The sequence below is a fragment of the Lonchura striata genome, chromosome 2 (assembly GCF_050655825.1).
Source record: "Lonchura striata isolate lonStrDom1 chromosome 2, ASM5065582v1, whole genome shotgun sequence".
NCBI classification, from domain to species: Eukaryota; Metazoa; Chordata; class Aves; order Passeriformes; family Estrildidae; genus Lonchura; species Lonchura striata.
Genome location: NC_140704.1, coordinates 12,447,912 through 12,466,983, shown reverse-complemented (window position 1 = coordinate 12,466,983; position 19,072 = coordinate 12,447,912). Strand labels below are relative to the sequence as shown.

At 36.1% G+C, this 19,072-nt stretch overlaps 1 long non-coding RNA gene across 1 annotated transcript in view; it reads right to left on the bottom strand.

The window, feature by feature from the left end:
* Positions 1-322: 322 nt before the first annotated feature.
* The window catches only part of LOC116183197 (uncharacterized), a 51,808-nt gene continuing 33,058 nt past the window's right edge, over positions 323-19,072 (bottom strand). Inside the window, exon 3 of the long non-coding RNA XR_014950571.1 lies at positions 323-7,873. This is a non-coding gene — a long non-coding RNA (uncharacterized LOC116183197). The remainder of the gene's footprint in view (positions 7,874-19,072) is intronic.

The window sequence follows — 19,072 nt, the reverse complement described above, 5'->3', positions numbered from 1 at the left end:
CAATCTTTTCTCACAATATTCTTCCATATATCATCTAAAATCAAGGTCAAAATTTCTGTTGACTTCAGCAGTGGATAATAATGACCCCCTCTGGAATTCAGACGAGGTTTTGCAACTTCAAGTCATGAAGGGTAGTTCTTGGTATTTGAGTTCACATTTCTGCATCTAACTAATTTTGACTTTTGAAAATTAATACTACCATCTTATGTTAGAGGCTCATGAGAATGCTACCTCATCAAAGAAAAAAAAAAAAAAGAAAGTTTAAATGTTTCCATAAAATTATTATGCATTAATGTAAGGAAACAGGCAATGAAAACAGAACTCAAGATGGCCAAAAGTGTATCTTTTATTTCAGGTTACGTTAATACAGAAGTTATATATCATTTTGGACACACAGAAAGATAAAGTTTTAATCGAGACTTAAATGGAATTTTATGTTTGGGTATTTTATCACAGACCATTAAACAGTGTTTTATAAAATAATCTTTATAGAATTAAACAATGATCCCAGACACAGTTCACTGAGATATTTTAAGCAAAAAAATTGCAATAAAATATGAAAAAATAATACCAAATCTGAAGAAAAATATTATCCTTTTAACCTAATAGATTATATTGAACTAGAGAAATAAAAAATAGAGACATTAAAGATGAAATTGACACATGCAGGAAAAATGGTGATTACTCACATCTGCAATGGAGAATTTTGGGAGGTTTTGTCATTACCACAGCAGGCATAACAGGTGGGAACACTTGCCAAATTGTGTCATCTAATATGTCCTATGTACCTCTTATGACAAGAGTAATTAAAAAAATATACAGAAAAAAAGCAAAAAACAGAGAAAAGTCACAACTGTGCCACTCAAGCCTAAATGAAATATGACTCTTAAAACCATCAGAGAATATAATAGCAATACTTAAATATTTTTCAAAATAAGATAAAGTAAAAGAAAAAAAAAGTATGGAGAAAAACATGGAAAAAACTATAGAGAATCTAAGAAAAAATATGCAGGACAAAACAGTACTTCAGACAACTTCTGCTTATTTAAATGGTGAAAACTGGTGTTGACATGCTGTTGCATTTCTTTTTCCTGTCTTTTTCTGATTCTTAAAAAGGTCACATTTCAAATCAATAGTCCCTCAGAGCCATGACATGCTAGTCACTGAAGAAAATGTATTATTTCTCAGCTCTCTTTAAGTGAAAAAAATTATAAAAACTGTGATAAATACACATATGTATTCTTTCAAAAAGTTCTGGCATCAGATGGTAAGGAATACGATGAGTGAACCCATAGACTACTCAAATGGGTTATTTCAGAATAATAAAACATATATTAGTTCTTGATCTGTAGATAACTTCTCACTGAGTCAGTTAAGCTCACAATTTCTTTCAGCTAAGTAATTTTCAATTAGACAGGTTTGGAGGCAAAACAAAGACTGGATGAGGATTCTAGGGAAAGAAAAATATATTTTAATGGTAGTGTCAAAGGCAAAATTATCTGAACTATTGTGGAAATAACTGTTTGATAATCATTGTATAAGTCACAAACAACAGGCCTTAATTCAGCCATTCATAATCATAACATTTGTGTTAAAAAAAATAACCCTGATGTAATGGAGAATACATTTTACTGATGACCACAACCACTCCTATGACAATTTTTCATGACAGAGTTAATTAATGTATTGGCAAAATGGTATAAGTATTTCAATAAAATTATATTTAATTAAAAAGTTTGGTTTTGACTATTCACAATGTATTTTTAAATTCTATTTTAATTAATTGTTAAATGAGTTAGAGCCAGCACCATTTGGACAACATATCCATATATTCATCATTCCATTTATCACCAGCAGACAAAAATTCTGGCCCTGGAAGATTCAGATTCATGAACAACTCTGGCTAAAATATATAGACTCACAACAGAAAAACTTGCTGTGGGAGAAGTTCTGCTCTGTGCAAAACATGTAAATTTTACTTAAGTCAGAGAATAAATAACTCACTCATTGGAGAAGGGGATCATCATGGTAAATATCCTCTTACTGCTACAAGCAGATTTAAAATAAGTGATCACTTTTCTCAAATAAATATTTGAATTATGAGGTCATTTGCTACTTTTTTATGGGGTCCCTCCTCTTCATTCTTTTACACTTGAAATATTCTTTCCAATTATTGAATTATGCGTAGTCTCTTGCATTAGAAAGTGTATCTGGATGGCATCAATTGAATATTTATTTACTCACAGAAAATCAAGAGCATCAAATGGAAATACTCAAACCAATACTTATACCGTCCTTGATTATCCTCTCTTTTCTTTAAATATCAATGTATTTTCTAAGAGTTTAAGGTTGTGTATGCAAATATCTCTGTGGGGAGGAAGAGCTGTGCATTAAACATGTCCTACACAAGATCTTTACCTAGAAAGGTTCTTCATAAAAGAATTTGTATTTTCTGTTGTTGATATTTTTCTGCATTAATCCTTTTGTTTCCTTGTGTTTTTCTTCACATCTTCGGAAATTTTTTATAATCCTTGCAGCATTGTCCTTCCAGTAAAACCTTGACACAGACTTTCACCCTCAGCTCATTACATAGAGAAAGGGGCACATAAGAAACCATGAAATTACAAGATGTTTTCATAAATAGTTACAGATTTATGAGTACAATACAGGCCACCGTGCACACAAGAAAATGCATTCGCGTTTCACATCTGCTGCCATTGATTTGTACCACAGAAATAAGAGTGTTATTACCATCAGTCATGACAGACATGCTGCAATGACGAAAGATCTACGTGTCTCAGCAGGACTGATGCACACAACAGGGAAGGCTAAAGGTAAATATTGTAATCCTTCTAATTTTTTCAGGAATTTTCATTAAAATTCAAATTCAATTTTATGTGTTCATACTAACTTTTACTATTTCAACTAGTGCAAAAATGAACCTTCTGCTTTTGTGTATGGGTAGGTTTTTTTTTTTTGCAGGCTTTTGCTTATTTGTTTGTTTTTATTTGGTTTTTTGTTTGGTTGGTTTTGGTTTTGTGGGTTTTTTTGTTTGTTTTTTTTTTAATTTAAAAACCATGTTAAGAAATCCTTGCAGTCTTTCACAGCTTCCCCTGTCTCCTTTATGTCTCCTGTTGGTTGCAGCCTAAAGCTCTGGAAGGGAAAACAGATAGCATCTGCTCAGGAGTGTGAGATTACATGTAATCATAATCTTCTAAAAGAGAAAATGCAGAAAATGTACTTTACTTGCCAAACTTTCTTCTATCCAACTTGGTTCTTGTATGTGGTTTTTGATGCTTTTGTTTTTTCATAAATCCCATGCTGTGCCACAACACAAAAAATAATTCAGTTCATGAATAAGCCTACATGCAAGTGTTGCAAAAATAATAAAAAATGTAAGGGGATATCTACAAAGAGATGCCCTTTTTATTTTGGGAAGCATGGAGATGCTGAGAGCTGAAGCAACTCCAGATTTCATTGCTGCTGGAAGTCCCTTCTGAAAACCAGAAAGAAAAACTACCAAGAAATCCAACCCAATTTTCAACAAACCTGAGATTCCAACCGTTCTGGCTTTAAGCCTGATTCACATGAGAATGACTCCCAGTGAAAAATCTTACGTGGTGGGTGCTCCAAGAGGAATTTGTCAGCTGTAAATCACCTCGTTCCACAGAGGCCACTATTTTGACACTAAATTATGGGACATCATTTGGTAGGCAAAAGGAAATGAATTCTTGATTTTATGTAAATTATTGTATTTCCCTGCAAACTAAAATGTCACTTGTTTGTTGATCCTTCAAATGATTATTATATGAACACTAGAACTTCATAATGCTATTTCTTACCCATGAGGAACGCAGTGTTGGATTTCTTCTCATGGTAGAAGCTGGTAAACTCTGTAGATTAATCTAAACAGCAAAAAATTTTGTACAAAAGATTGGTAGCTCTGATTATCTAAAATCTTTTGTATCTATAACTACCAGGTGGAAGTACAGAGCCTTTTGGTCAGGCTCATTTAGCTAAAAAATTAACAACATCCTGTTGACACTAGTTTTTATTTGTATGTATTTGAGGATGTAAGGTACAATCCTTCAGAAATCAACCATCCTATCTATTTTAAATAAATTGTCTGAAGAAGCTCAGTTCAAACTCCAGAAATACTGTATTATGATTCTGGTTGAGAAATAGTTCCCTACAGCAACTCAAAACCAGTCTTAACCTAAACGTGTAATTTTAAGATAGATGTAACTGAATGAGATGATTCCTGCAAAAAACCTGCTAATTAACATATTTTAGATAGTAGAATAAAAATAAGAGTGTTGCCTTATTCTTGATCTTTATAACTCTGGAAAGAGGATGTGCATTAAATCTTCTATTAATACAGCTCAGATACCTGCCTCACATATAGACATTTCTATCTGGCCATTTTAACCTGTGAACTAAATCCTGCCTATGATATTGAGAAAGTAATTCCTCACTATTGCAAGTGTAGTTTTTTAAGGAATACTGTTCAACAAGCTTAATCTTTTTTTTAGGAGAACTGAGTTTAGAATATTCACAAAAGGATTAGGACTCTGCAAATTGGTCCCTTTCTAGATTGACCTCAGCAAGGAACTGAAAACGACCTTGTCACTGCAGTGATGTAGCAGCGGGTACTCGATCTCCCCTACTCTGAACGACTGCAGCATCTGAGCTGCTGCAGCTCCCAGGGCTGGCCAGGGGCAGGGCTCACTCCTGGGCTGACAGCTTCCCATGTAGGGAATGATTCTGGGGAGTGAAAGGAAGGTCTGGCAGGAGGCCATCCATTTCATCCACCTTTGTCTTGTGTTACCTCCCACTGGAAAACATGGAAAAGCATGTAGAATGTATACAAAAGAAAGACAAGTCTCAAATGGAATAGTGAAGCTTACAGGGAATCAGATCCAGATGTACAAAATCTCTCCTTGCATACCCTCACAGGAAGCAAAAGTCATCATCCTCATGGTATCCAAAAAGCACAGGATATAGGACCATTCAGTCCCAGTGAAGTGGTGAAGTTTTCTGTACTATAGGCTTGCATGAGAGCTCTGCTGTGTCCCTATAGATGGGGAATAGTCCCCCCAGCACCTCCCAGATCCCTGCTCTGTGCTGCTTCCATAGCAACGGCCGTGCCCGGGATGGGCGCGCAGCGAGGGAAGGATGCTGGGCAAGCTGGAGACCCGGCACCAAGCTGACCTCCTCCTTGGAGCCCTGTCACTCTGGCTGGCTGGAAGGACATAAATACTGCTCTAACAATCAGGGGACCCTTTAGCTGCTAGTAAATCACTAAAGAGGTGGGAGGGAGGAGGGGCTGCTAAAACTGAGGAGTATTTGCTGATGCTGTGAACATGAGAGGATCTGTATTTTGGAAAACTGTGACCTTTCCCAGAGGGTTACTTAAATATTTAAAACTTCAGTGATCTCAGATGTGTACTGATTTATATTCTTATCAGAAATTACTGTAGAAACTATGCTTATGCTGCACTCAGTAAAGTACATGTTTACAGTTGATTTCTTTTTCTTATTGGAAATGTATAAGCATATCAGTTTCACCTTGAAAAACAATCACAGTGGGAAAAAATAGCATAGTTTATTTAGAAAAAAATTTTGTCAGAATATTTGTGTGCATCTTTCAACTTTATGGGAGGATATGACCTTAAAAAAGACAGGCTGTCAGAAAAATGGGAAGGGGAGATTTCACACATCTTTTCTTCTCCTTTGATTGTTGGAGACTCCCTTCCCCTTTTTTCCACATTTTACACAGAAATCATTATTCAAGAACATTTGGTTGCTTTTATGCCCTAAACATATTTAAAAGTACCATCTATCCATAATAAGCATTGAAGCATTATCTGTGCAACATGTTCTTGTGTTAAGATTTATTTGAGTAAAAAATATAGTTTCAAGAGATGGCAGCTTTTGTGCAGGGCCAACTTATTGCGGTTCTTATCAGCACTCTTATTGTTCCTGGAAGTTTAACTCAGAGGTTTTAGTGATCCTATCTACAGCATCCTCCCCTCCCCAAAGGTTTGTCACATCACAGCTGAAGGGGCAGCAAACAATTGGTAGGAAGAAGGAAAACACTGTCCAGAGATGGGTCAGAGAAGGAAACAAGAACAACTTATTTTTTTATATCATGATATTGCAGTCACAGAGACTAAGACATGCAGAATGTCCTGGAAAATATAACATTATTTTAATATTATATTTTTAATAGCCTTAATTCAAAAGAATCATTTTAAGGTCCAAAGAAGTTATAGATTATCCTTATTTCTTACCTAAGTACAACACCCCATTAAATGTGCTTGTAAACACTGAATGAATTAAGTACAAAATGGTGATTTTTTTCCAAATCTGTGTAAAACAGATTTGCTGTTGACTGACCTGCCATAACAGGCTTATTCAGCAGAAAAATCTGTATCTCCTTTCAGCTAAGCACTTCAGCCTAAGCCAAACCTTGAAGACGTGCATTAGTTATGTTCTATGGTTAAAATGAACTGAATCAGACAATGGCTTACAAATCTTACCAAAACAGATTATCACAAGAGGATTAAAATTTATATAAAGCAATACTAATATGAACTCACCACTTTTGGTATTGTCACTTAAAGTGGTACTGCCTTGTTCCCTCCCAAGACTCACCTCTCTCATCTTCTCCAACTGAAATTCTCAAGAAACACTTTGGAGCATACAACTGTATGAGAAACTGCCCACAGCTGTTAGTGAGAGGACAAAGCTGAACAGTGAAAAACTATTAAAAAAATGTTTTAAAATTCCATCTCAATAGATATTTTTAACTGCCAGAAATTGTGCCAGAATAAAGACGGCAAGGAACAAATAGTCATAAAGAACAATATATTAAAATAAGGACAGATATATTTGGAAATACCTGTGGATACACATGCATGCGTCTCTGCATCTTTGCTCCCTTGAGGTCTGTGTAGAAAAGCCACAGACCATACAGCAATACTGGCTCTGAGATATTTTGGGCAAAGTGTAAGAAATCTATATCACATCCAATAAAATGCATATAGTTCTGGTTTTATGTAGGTGTTGAGCTCTTCCATATCAAACACTCAGAAAGGCTGCAAACCACTGTTGTGCTTAGGCAATAGGGAAAATTTGGGAAAAGAAATATTTAGGTATTTATAGTTTTACATGTTATTTTTCTCTCATTCACAGATTGGTAAGAACTACAAAGCATATTTCTAAAGTCAGGTAGATACTCAGAAAACAACAGTTACACTGGATTTGTAAATAAAAGATAAAATATATTATGAAGATAGTTAATCCATTTAACCTCTTAACAGCAAGAACAGCATTATCATCTTTACCATTCAATTAATAGGACACTCACTACATTGGTTTTGCTTAAAATTTGTGCTGTCTCACAGTGGCCAGGCATAGTTTGGTGTCCAAGAGATAGTTTGGAGGCATTTTGCTGTTTTCAGGGTAGTGCATTTGATTAGATAACAAAACATCATGCAGTAATTCTTCAGGGATAGGGAATGGTCTGGGTTATCCTGATTCACAGCATTTTTATCCCCCCCACCCTCTCTTTTTTTCTCTCTCTATCTCTCTCTCTCTTCTGGTTTCTCTCTGACTTCCACCAGACCTTCCATGTGATGGTTTTGTCAAATTTGACATGTTCCTTTGGAAAGCTTCAGTTCTGGTGAATTTCCTCTTTGCAGGTGGAAATGTTTCATTGAAGAAAATTCCTGATTTTTGTCCTGAAGTACTTCTCCTTCAAGGACAACATTCTGTTTTGATTTTCTCTTGGACATACGTATTGACCTCTGCAAATTTCACTGATGCTTTACGTGGCTTATTTTTCTTTTAAAAATGTCTGGAAAATGTTCTGGAAATAAAGGGATTAAATAAAATTACAGTTTAGTTTAAAAAAAATCAGGTTTTCTAAAATACTTCTATTTCCTTAATACAATTAAAAATTCTATAGGCTACTATACAACCTTGAGAAAATGAAGAAGACCTTCAGTTTCCCTTTGAGTCAGAGAAAATCTGTCAAAATAGCTTAGTGCACTGCAGACTTAATTGATGAATATGGTAATTATACTGTGGTCTGATGAGTATTCCCTGTGTTTTAACAGTAGGCTGCATAAGAGATCTTCAAAATATTTATTCTTCTTACAAAAGGAATTTGGAAACCTTGAGGAATTTCAAAGGATTTCCTCCTCCTGAGCTGAGTTTCTCTGCAGGAGACATAAGTATGCACTGACCTAACTGCTAACTGGAATAACAGCACAAGGAAACGTCACCGAGCATGTAGCACATTATGAGCAAATCAAAATTGCTATGTAAGGCAATTTAAATGTACAGGTTACTTCTAAATCCACAGAGAAATATAAGCTCTGCAAGATATTGAAAATTCACCTTTATCAGCTGCAAATTTGCAAGCAATTCATAAACTCCAATGTTTTTTGGAAAGCTTTTTCACAAGTACATAAAAAATGTTCCCAATGTCAGTAATAAATGACAGGCAAGGAATTTTGGCAGCAAATGTTTCAGCTGTCCTCATGAAATGGATGAATATTTCCCTCCTTGCATTAATTCATGTTACAACACGTACATGAGAGAATGATAATAGGGTTCTTCCCTCACGCTTGTCATGTATAAAATATTGTACCACTTCATAACATTAAAAGGGTGAGTAAGGCCAGACACTGCTTAAAAAGAAAAGGGAAACCTAAAGTTTGAAAGGTAACATCTTCAGTGTGAAATGTATTCATGAACACTGTCAAATACCAACCTCTTCTCAAGTGCTGGCTTCTGCTAATTCCTACTGACAGCTGTTCTTATTCTTACCTTGAGACATTTGGTTTTAAATGTCAGACTGGTTGGATCTTACTTCTTCCCTAAGTATTCGCCAACAAGATGAGGAAGATATTTGCCAAAAAAAAAAAAAAAAAAGGTAAAAGAACAAAAATTGTGCAACTGTGAAACATGTGAAATGCTCTGTAAGATTTCTTTTCATCGAAAAATCATTTAAAGTAAATTATTTTTCTCTGTACCTCCTGAGATTGAAAAAATAGAGAGTGCTTCATGCAGACATGTGGAAGAAGAGTAGTCTAATAATGAACCTGTTTATACAGCCCTGGCACTGGTATAGTCAAGTACAAGGTTATTGAAGGGCATGTGTGCCCATGAAAAGCATCATCTCATCCCTCCAATTCTCTGTGGGTCTCTGAAAAGTCTGCTGCCTCCCTCATCCCTGCATGCTCTGTGGCCCCTTCAAAGATCATGTGAAATGATCAGATTTCATATATTCTGAAGATGTGTTCATAAATTTGTAAAATTTGTCTTGGACTCTATGTTGCCCTTAGAGTGCTAGAAATGCCCTTAACCTTAGGAAATTAAGTTTCATTTAAATGGCTTCTTAACACTCAACAGATCTGGTCACTCCTTCGCTCTCCCTTTCTTTAGGTCCATTAAGTAGTGCCATAAGAGAGCAGAGTCTAAAATAGATGATCTGAAGCACCTGAAAGTATTAGAATTTTTTTCTGTCTTGACCTGCTTTTCCTATCTAAACTCATGTTTTTGTCAGGGGTTAATCTTTTTGTATGCATCTTTTCAGCACTTTATAAAATGAAATCTTGTATTAGAGGTAATAGGTTCACAATGAAGACAATCAAAAACACCACTGAAGTACTTTTTGGCTTTCTAATCTGGCAGAACTCGGTTCTAATGCTATCTTGTATCAGGACTCACATGGAATTATACTTCAGTAGGCATTTAGTAGGTATTTAGTGCATTTTTTCTAAACAGATGCAATAAGAAAAATCAGAATGTGCAAGAAAACAAGCACAGCACTAGATGATGGTTAACTTGAGTAAGCCAAGAAATAGGGATTTCTCCTGTTGAAGCTGAGAACTGCTATATGACCCTTGATTAACTTTCCATCTCTGTGCTTAAATTATAGTTTCCGACCATCTTCTCTTGCAACTGTCTGGAATGCAGAACAAAAGTCTTTATTTCTGACTGGCATAGTGGCCACTGGCTTCAGAAGATGCTAATGCTGAGATGAAGATGTTCTCTGAGCTGACATCTGGTAGTCTGTTAATCTCTGAACTCCACAAGTAATCAGAACCCAGAGTTCATCCACACTTTAAGATTAGGTGAACTAAACCCAAAAACATTCTGCATGCGAATCAGCAAAATAAAAGAACAGTATGAAAGAATTAACACACAACAGTCAGCATTTTAAACATTGCAGGTGCTTATAAGCAAGCAATCCTCAAATTCTTGTGTATTAAACATTGAGCTGTTTTTCTGCATATCATGATCACCATGAGATGCTTCTTGAAGGTCAATACTTTCATGACAGATGCCAATCCAGTTTGGAGATGTGTGTAAAACCCATCCTGCAGATTTCTCAAGAGATTTTGTAACCTCTGCTGGGTGTGTAGGCATTGACAGCATTATATGCTGCTACATAAAGGACCTACAGCTGTTGCTGGCTCTGGTACAGATTTAACTACACTCAATTCCTCAGACACATCTGAGCTGTGCTTTTTCTTTGCATTGTCTCTGAGCAAAATACAAAGTTTTATTCCACAGGATGATACAAAACTGAATTTGTCCTTAATTTGGACTGAAACCAGGGTTCACTAATGGAGCTGGTGTAGGAAGATTTAAATTCACAAATTTCCTGAACTCTGAAGTAGACTCCCTGATGCTTTATGGCTATGACACTGGTAAGTCTCTGTGCCGTTGACATCTGGAGATATCCTACCTACATCTTAGACTGAAAGACTTATTTTTCCCATCCATCAACACTGAATATCAGCTTCAGATAGTAAACACTTAGGTAAATACTTTTCCCATAAAGATCTAGCTTTTTAATTTTTTGTCCCCCTCAACTTTATTTAGCAGTAGTTGCAGTGGAAATATTGTTTAAGTCAATAAGGTGGATAACTCACCTATTTTAAAAGGTATGGTTATATCAAAACAAGCATAGTGATAGATACTGAGGGACTTTATAGGTTATGAGCTTATTCTGTACATTGGCTAATTACAGAACAACTTTCAAGGTAATAAAATAAAACTACAACCTGAGGTGTTACTTGGGCTGTACAGCTGATAAAAAGGTATGACAGCTGCAGGTAGGAATCCATCTATGCATTTGAAAGAACTATAGAAGATATTAAGATTAAGAAAGACTCCTTTCTTAAGGAGAGGGGAGAGGTATTGTAATTAAGGGCATAATGTAGTTTGTTTTCATTGCTAACATATAGAGAACTAAAGATGCCCACTAGCATATCTTCTGTACACAAAATAGGTATGTGCTTTTAAACATTTTAAATGGTATTGTAACACAGCCAGAATGAGATTAAACCCTGTTTCAGCTGTGTGGATAAGCTTGATTCCCAGTTCTTTGAGATTTTTTTTTCCTAAATTTGCTAGCAATTCTTCTAGAAACCCAAGCTCTCTAAGCCCCTCCCATTTCTACTACTAACTGCAGAGGTATCAGCTGTGATCTTCAGTCCTGAGAATATCAGAATTCCTAGTTTGGCTAGAGCACCTTTCAAAATTTCACCTGAAACTGATGGTTCAGCACTAATAAATCTACAATTTAATGCAGCTAATGATGGCAGTGAGTTACCTTGTAGCTAGGAATGATTTTAGCTATTGTTATCTGACCTGCAGCCTCTCTAAAAACTCTATGAATAGAAAGCTTTTTTCATAAAGAGTGATGAATTTTGTGATTCCATAAGGATGTGATGTTTTCTTTTTATATTCATATTGAGTGACTGGAACAGTTAAGTGGTGGATACCAGGTACAAAATACAAAATGCTTATGTGGGAGAAATATGAGACCTTTTAGTCATATTCATGATGTTAGTAGTGATGATTCTTTCTTCCTTTAGCATAAGTCTGAATATTTTATGCAAACACAGGATATTTAAAAGAAAAGAAAGGAAGATACACTACTTTCTAAGCTAGCACAGAAGGCTGGAGTCCCAGAGGTTAAATCTCTGCTACTTTCCATGACAGAAGAGATTTGAATATATGTCATGATCTTAAATGACTCTAGTAATGACTAGAATATTGAGGTCAGGGGGCAGGATTAAGGCATGATGGGACTAAAAATGTAATGTTGAGCTCTCTCCTAGAAGAACATAGAGACACTTCATTGTTTAGTTCCAGGAATGAGATTAGACCAGTATGCAGTGTTTGTGGTTAAATGGCTAATTGCTTATATTATGCCAAACTTTTCCTTTTGGCCCAGTTAGGTTTTTCTTTTTACTGTATCAAATTATTGGTGGCATCTTCTATAAAGAATTTCTTCAAGGTACCTAATTAGTCTGAAAATTTCCAAAGCACAATTTTCTTTTTTAATTTCTCAAGAATTTGTTATAAAATGTTGTAGGACCTTTGTATAGCATCTTACTTAACTTCTGGAACATTTAAGCTTGTTAAGGTATATGGATATATGTTTCACAATTTCAAGATCTTGTTTCCCACAACCTCCCATTTCACAGCCACATCCATTAATACGATTACTCACATTTCTGCAACAAGTCTCAACAATTCTGTTCCCATAAACTAGCAAATCATATGGAGAAGAAAGTACTAAATAAGTTGTTTCTCAAGAGGCTGGGCGAGGCTCACCCTTGGAAAGCTGCACTGCAAGCCAAGGACAGTATGTATAAACACACTTCATTCAGTACATCTTTCACTCCATGGAGATCCATCAGCCCTCCAGGCAGATTCCTCCCATGTTTTCTCAGCACACCCATAAATCTTGAAAACCCTCCCACTGAAAAAAAAACAACGCATGATTCTTATTCCAAAGCAAGCACAGCACCTCAGCCGATACAGGCAGGCAGATCTGCTTTTATTAAAGACAGATGAATGTATGGGGTGTTCCTTGGGAAAACATCACGAGCTTCTTGCTGACAGTGATGAAGTCTTTTGATGCTTGGGTTTTGTGCTTTGCAATGTCCACCCTTTTCATGCACAAAAAGAAAAGGTAATCTTTCTGAAGTCAATGGAGTGGGGAGAAATAGGGTCCTTGAAAGAATAGATTCTCAGTAGCTACCACAGGCTAAGCAAACAAACTTTCCAGAGGAAGTCTTCATTTCCAGAGCTTTAGGAGATCCCTGTAGCAAACAGTGCTGACAGAGTGTATCTACATCATCCATTCATTAATCTGAATTACTTCTTTTAGTGCTTCTGCTGTTGAAGCCAACTCTGTGATTGCAGTGCATTTGCCCTGGAAGGATTTCTGCTGTATCATGCACTAGGGAGAAATAACTGTTGAGTACAATTTAACTCTCTAAGCTGAGAGGAAAAAAATGAATAGTAATTATTCCCGCTTGCTTGCCTTTCAGGAAATGTGCATTTTAAAAGCTCATGTAACTATAAAAGCAGTTGCATGCTGAGCAGTTTTGAAAGATTTTTAAACAGTTTGAAATTCATGACATTTACTGCCTCACAAGGACCACTGACGACTAGGATGGGTTTGGATCCACTGTTTACATTTCATAAATCGCACATGATTGAAACACAGAACAGAAGCCTGAATCTCATCTGCTTACATATGGTTTCTCTGTATCAGGATCATAAACATTTGCATTGTTGGAAGCTTTCATGCATAAGAGGTTTCTCTCATACACATAAAATTATCTGCTAGTCAATGAGACTCAGAGAGACTCAGATGCAGAAAGTTCTCTCATCCTAATTGAGTACTAATTATTTGTAGCCATAAGTTTCATTCCTGGACTGGAGTAGGATGTAAAATATCCTCCACTCCCAAGAGTGCTTAGATATAAATTTAATATAGAATAACAGAATAATTTTTTTGGAAGTGACCTTTGGAGGTCATTTAGTGCAACACTGCTAAAAACAGATGCATCCTTAAGATCAAATCTGTGATCAGTGCTGCTCAGTGCTCTTTGCTGATTAGTGCTTACTCAGTGCTTTTTCCAGTCAAATTTTTAGTATTTCCAAAGCTGTAGATTCCACAAACTTGCTGGGCAACCTCTTCTGGCGTTTAACCACTCTCATTATAATTTTTTTTTTAATATACCTAGCCGGAATTTTAATTTTACAAATTATTAATGTTATTCTTACCCTTTCTCTGTGAATCTCAGAGGAGAGCCTGGAAATCTTCTCTGTAGCCATCAATTTATCACAGGAAGAAGTTACATTCCCTTTTCTTTCTGGCTATTCCCTGTGTTTCACACAACTTCCCATCTCATTGGACTGCTGCTGGGCCTTCTCAGTTTACTATCCAACACTTGGGAAGCATGCCAAAATTGGGCACAGTATTTCAGATGAAGCATCATGAAAGCTGAATAGAGGGTGGTAATATATTCTCTTTGCCTGCTGGCTACTTATGGCATATTAGTGTGTCCCAGTGCACACTTACAATTCATTTCTGCAATGCCACCCCACTGTCGTGCTCAGTCAGAGTCCCTCAGGGCTCCCTGCAGAGCTGTTCCCAGGCTGTCACTCCCCATGAACTTTGCATTTGTTTTCATTCAGCTTCATAAGATTTCTGTAGCTGCTACTCCAGCTGGTCAAGGTCTCTTTGACTCAGCAATTCTGTGAATACAAAGGAGAATCATCCAATTTCATCATCCAGCCCACTGAATGAAGATATCAAACACTAATTGCCTCAACATCAGCTCCTGAGGCCTTCCATACCTGTCAGCCTGTCATACTTTCAACACTGCAATACAGTCAGTCTTTTACTCCTCTCATAATCCATCATCTAGCCCATAATTCTCAGTTTGACTTCAAGGAAGCCATGGGACATATTTTCAAAAGCTTTGCTAAAGTCAAACACACACCCCTCAGTCACTGAGACAGTTGTTTCCACATAGTTGAATGTTCAACATAGTTCAATCAGGTTGGTAAGGCATGCTTTACCCTCTTCTATTGGTGTGACTGGGTTCTCCCATCTTTCATCTGTCTGGAAATGACTTTCAGGAGAGTGCTTTCTACAGTCCTCTACAGGAGTGATGTGAAGCTGACTGGCTGCAATTCCCTAGATCTTTCATCTTGTCTGTTTTAAAAACAACTGTAGCATTTGCTCTTTTCTAGTCATTAAAAGTTTCCCATGACCATGGAAGACAGATGCCTGCCCACCACACCAGCCAAGTGTTGATCCATAAAATCCACAGTTTCTCTCTGGCTGCTTCCCCTTGACCAGCAGACCTGAAGAAAACACCAACAGCTTCTCTTTACCCATCATGATAAATTCAAGTAGTGACCCTTGATCTGCTCAAGGTCAAGGTCTCTGTTGGCGGTGTCACAACACCCACATGGAGAAGCATCAATCAGTAATAGCCTGAGTCCCAGATGAACCTCAGAAAAATCTTCACAGCTTTACAGATTTAGAGCTCAGGTGCTCCAAAAAGTGTCTTGCAGCAGCAAATCTTGTTCACACACAGATGACTTCCATCATCCTTTGCCCTTCCTGCCTGAGGCACTGACTCTATCACCTGAATCAGGTGCAATCACTTTGGGTACTTCCCCAGCAGTGCCCATTCCTTCCCTGCTTCCATAATCCACTATTCCAATCAAACACTTGTAAGGCGACACATCCTTTTCGTGCCAAAAGTCACCATCTTTCAGTTCCTACTCTGGCTGGAGTCCGTGTTCTCACTCTGCTTGACTTCAGATACTGGTTGTCCTTCCTTCTGCAGAAATGGCACTGGGATTCTTGATCCTACAGAGTGTCTGCAAGTGATCTGCCTCCCAGCCATCGTCCCTGTGCTGCCATGACCTGCTCTTCTCCTCTCTCTGCTGCTGGCCAGTGTTCCACTGATGTCTCTGGACCAGAGCTGCTGTCAGACCTGCACTGCCCTGCCCTCCTCTAGCACATCCATCTGGGTTAACAGCAATGTCTAATCCCCTTTAGAAAGGACTGAAAATTTCAATGTCTTGTTCTAAAAAATATTTTGAAAATGTCCAGTTTTCTGTTATAAATTATATATATATATATATATATATATATATATATATATATATATATATATACACACTCAGATTTTCTGATTAAAGAAAAAACTTTAATCACTTGTGAAATTATTTCTTCTTCAGTACTGAGGGAAATTGGCATTTCCCTTTTTAGTCTTTGAACCTTGACTACAAAGACTGCAAAAATACACACAGCATAATAATCACCTATTGAAGCTACAAATTTCTGTGTGAGAAACTACTTCATGTTCTTTCATGAGGTGTCTCATGAATTGTTCCCCCAAAGCTATTTTCATATAAGTTTTGAATTTCCCACCTCATTCTGACAGCTTTTAAAGCACTCCTTTGTAAAGTGAGGCACCTAATCTGGAAAAAAAATCCCTGTAATCTAGTTTAATGTCTGCTTAAACGCCATGACCACTTTCAACTTTTTGCCTTTCTATATTGAAATTAACAAAAATGGTTTTGCCTAAGTTCTTTTTCTCTCCACAATTTGCATTCTTCACCAATGCACATTAAAAAGTTCATAAAAATGCATCATGGACCCATTTAAGGTATGTGATTTACTGCTAATATGAGACATTAACTTGCAGTGCTATGATAGCGATGATCGTGTACAATTATATTTGATGATGGTAATTCACAACTATAATTTTTGATATATTTTTAAAATACATCATGACAACTGCTAGGTATTCTAAACTTCTGTAGAAGATTAAATGCATGCTGATATAAAACTTACTGTCCTGTTGTGACCACTGTTGATGATTGGCAATGTAATTTTGAGTTCTGTATATTTGGATATACTTGTAAAATGTAAAAATTATTCTTTATTAATATTCTTTTTCTCAAGCCCTCATATGATTTTTTTTTTTCTATTAAAAACATCTTGAAAAGAATTCACTGAACAGAAATATCATCAGGCTATGGAGACTTTTTCCCTTATATTTTTATGTTGAAATAGAAAAAAATAAATGTAAATTCAGTCATTGTGCTAGAGTTACTAAAAAAGAAAAAAAGTCTGTCTAAAATCCCTTGTATGTAAGAAAAGAAATCTGTGTTCATATTCATTCATAACTACAGAAGCCAATCCTGATCTATGGAAAAAGCTTCAAATAATAAGAAAGTTCTGGACATTATACAAGTTTCTCTGAAATGTAGCATATGATTTATTATCTCTCTCCATCCTTGAAGAGATATACAGACTAGAAAAAAGACATACAGTTATGAAAGACTTTAATATCTTTTAAACCTCCTCCTTCAATTTTACAAGTGAATTCACCTGTACATTATCTCAGACTGAAATTTACATAAAAAGAAATGCTTTTCTTTAGATGCAAGAAAGACCAAAGACTCAAGATTAATACTTCAGGTTCCCTTGGGTTTTCCTTCTACTGTATCTCACTGCTCATCACAAATATTTTTCCACAATTCTAATATTTCATAGTTCTAGCTCCTTTAATGGACCAAAGAAATTATATAGATGATGGATGGAATATTACACAATTTTAAATGGTTTTGATATTTAGTAAGCAGTTGGGATATTTTGAAAAGAAAAAATCTGTTTTTCTGAGAAGTCAAACTGCTGGGAAAATAATAATGATCTACTATTATTAATATCTTAATTTGTCATATAGGACAAAAGTCAACATCTTGTAAAAATATTTTTTAAAATTCCAGTTTTATGACATTCAATTTTAAAATTTATGGTTATTTTAGTATAAATTGGTCAGAAAGAGGAGAATAAAGCTTTTAATCTCAGTTCACCCAATGTATGTTACTGGACTTGATTAGTGAACCATGATGGTTATTAAATGAGGGAGAAACCTGGTGAATGTTTCTTTTGTTTTTAAAAGTCTTTTGTAGTTAATAAAATAAGATTTTTTTCCTGATCTAACTTTGAATACTCTTTTTAATAAATTTAATATACACATATAACCACACATTCTTGGTGACAAGGATTTAAATACAATTATTCAAGTAGTTAAGCACAGAAACAAAAAGAAATAACCAAATTATTGTTGGTGTACCATCATAATAATCTCCCGTCTGCATTATGATACAGTATTTTTTATATCTTCACTTTAAAAAGGAACCCTTAATTCCTGTCTTGTTTGTTGCATATGGTGGCAGCAAAGGTGGACTGGTATATCATATCTGCCAGCCATCTGTGTTGGCAGTGTTCTCTACAATATTTAATTATATATTGCAACTGGAGAGAAAGAAAAACAGGGAAAAATTTTTATTACTGATCAGTATGCTTTCAAGTGAAGAGTGGGATCTTAGTTCAAAAATCTAGTCACAATAAGAACCAAAAAGTCACCATCTGACAACTAAACTTGCAGTTATTCCCTACTCTGCTCTCTTGACACCCTGACAAGGTTGTAACAAGTTACATATCTCCACGATTATAGAAATAAGAATTAAATTTTTAAACAGATATTTTAGATGGCAATTTTGATGGCTATGTGTAAAGTCTCTGAAAGCCCCATGCCAAAGACATAGAGGAAGAGAAAAAGTGATCCTGACAAATAAACCATATTTGGGAACCACTGTACAGGAAGAACCCATCAAAAGGGATCTTTGCCTCATGCTCTGGGTTACTCTGCCTGCCTCTCACTGAGCAGAGAGTGCAGAAGGCTTGTTTGAACAACACCAAACACATCCTCAGTTGTCAGAGGGGCTTGCACATTTGCTTGTCTCGGTTTACAGAGGATGTGGCTTAGAGGCAACATTTCCTCATACCACAAGGAAAGCAAAGATGTAGGTTGACCATTTCAGTCATGGGATCAATTGGTTTACCTTGTCCCTGTATCCTTCCATTTTGTAGTGCAAATCAAGAGGCAGACACAATTAAACTATACACTTCAAACAAATTGTTGGTCAATTTACATGTATATCAGGTTCCTTACACACAGACTATAACTGCTGTTAGCTGTGAGAGTAATAGCATTGAGGCAGCTCCTATGGGGGAAAAATGTTAGCATTCAGCTTTCTAATTATTAACAAGATTAATCTTCTCTCTTGCTGCTTTTAGAATTCCAATCAAACTATTTAAAAATTTAGAACCTGCTCCATGGGAAAAAGAAATCTTAATTGGGCAGGATGC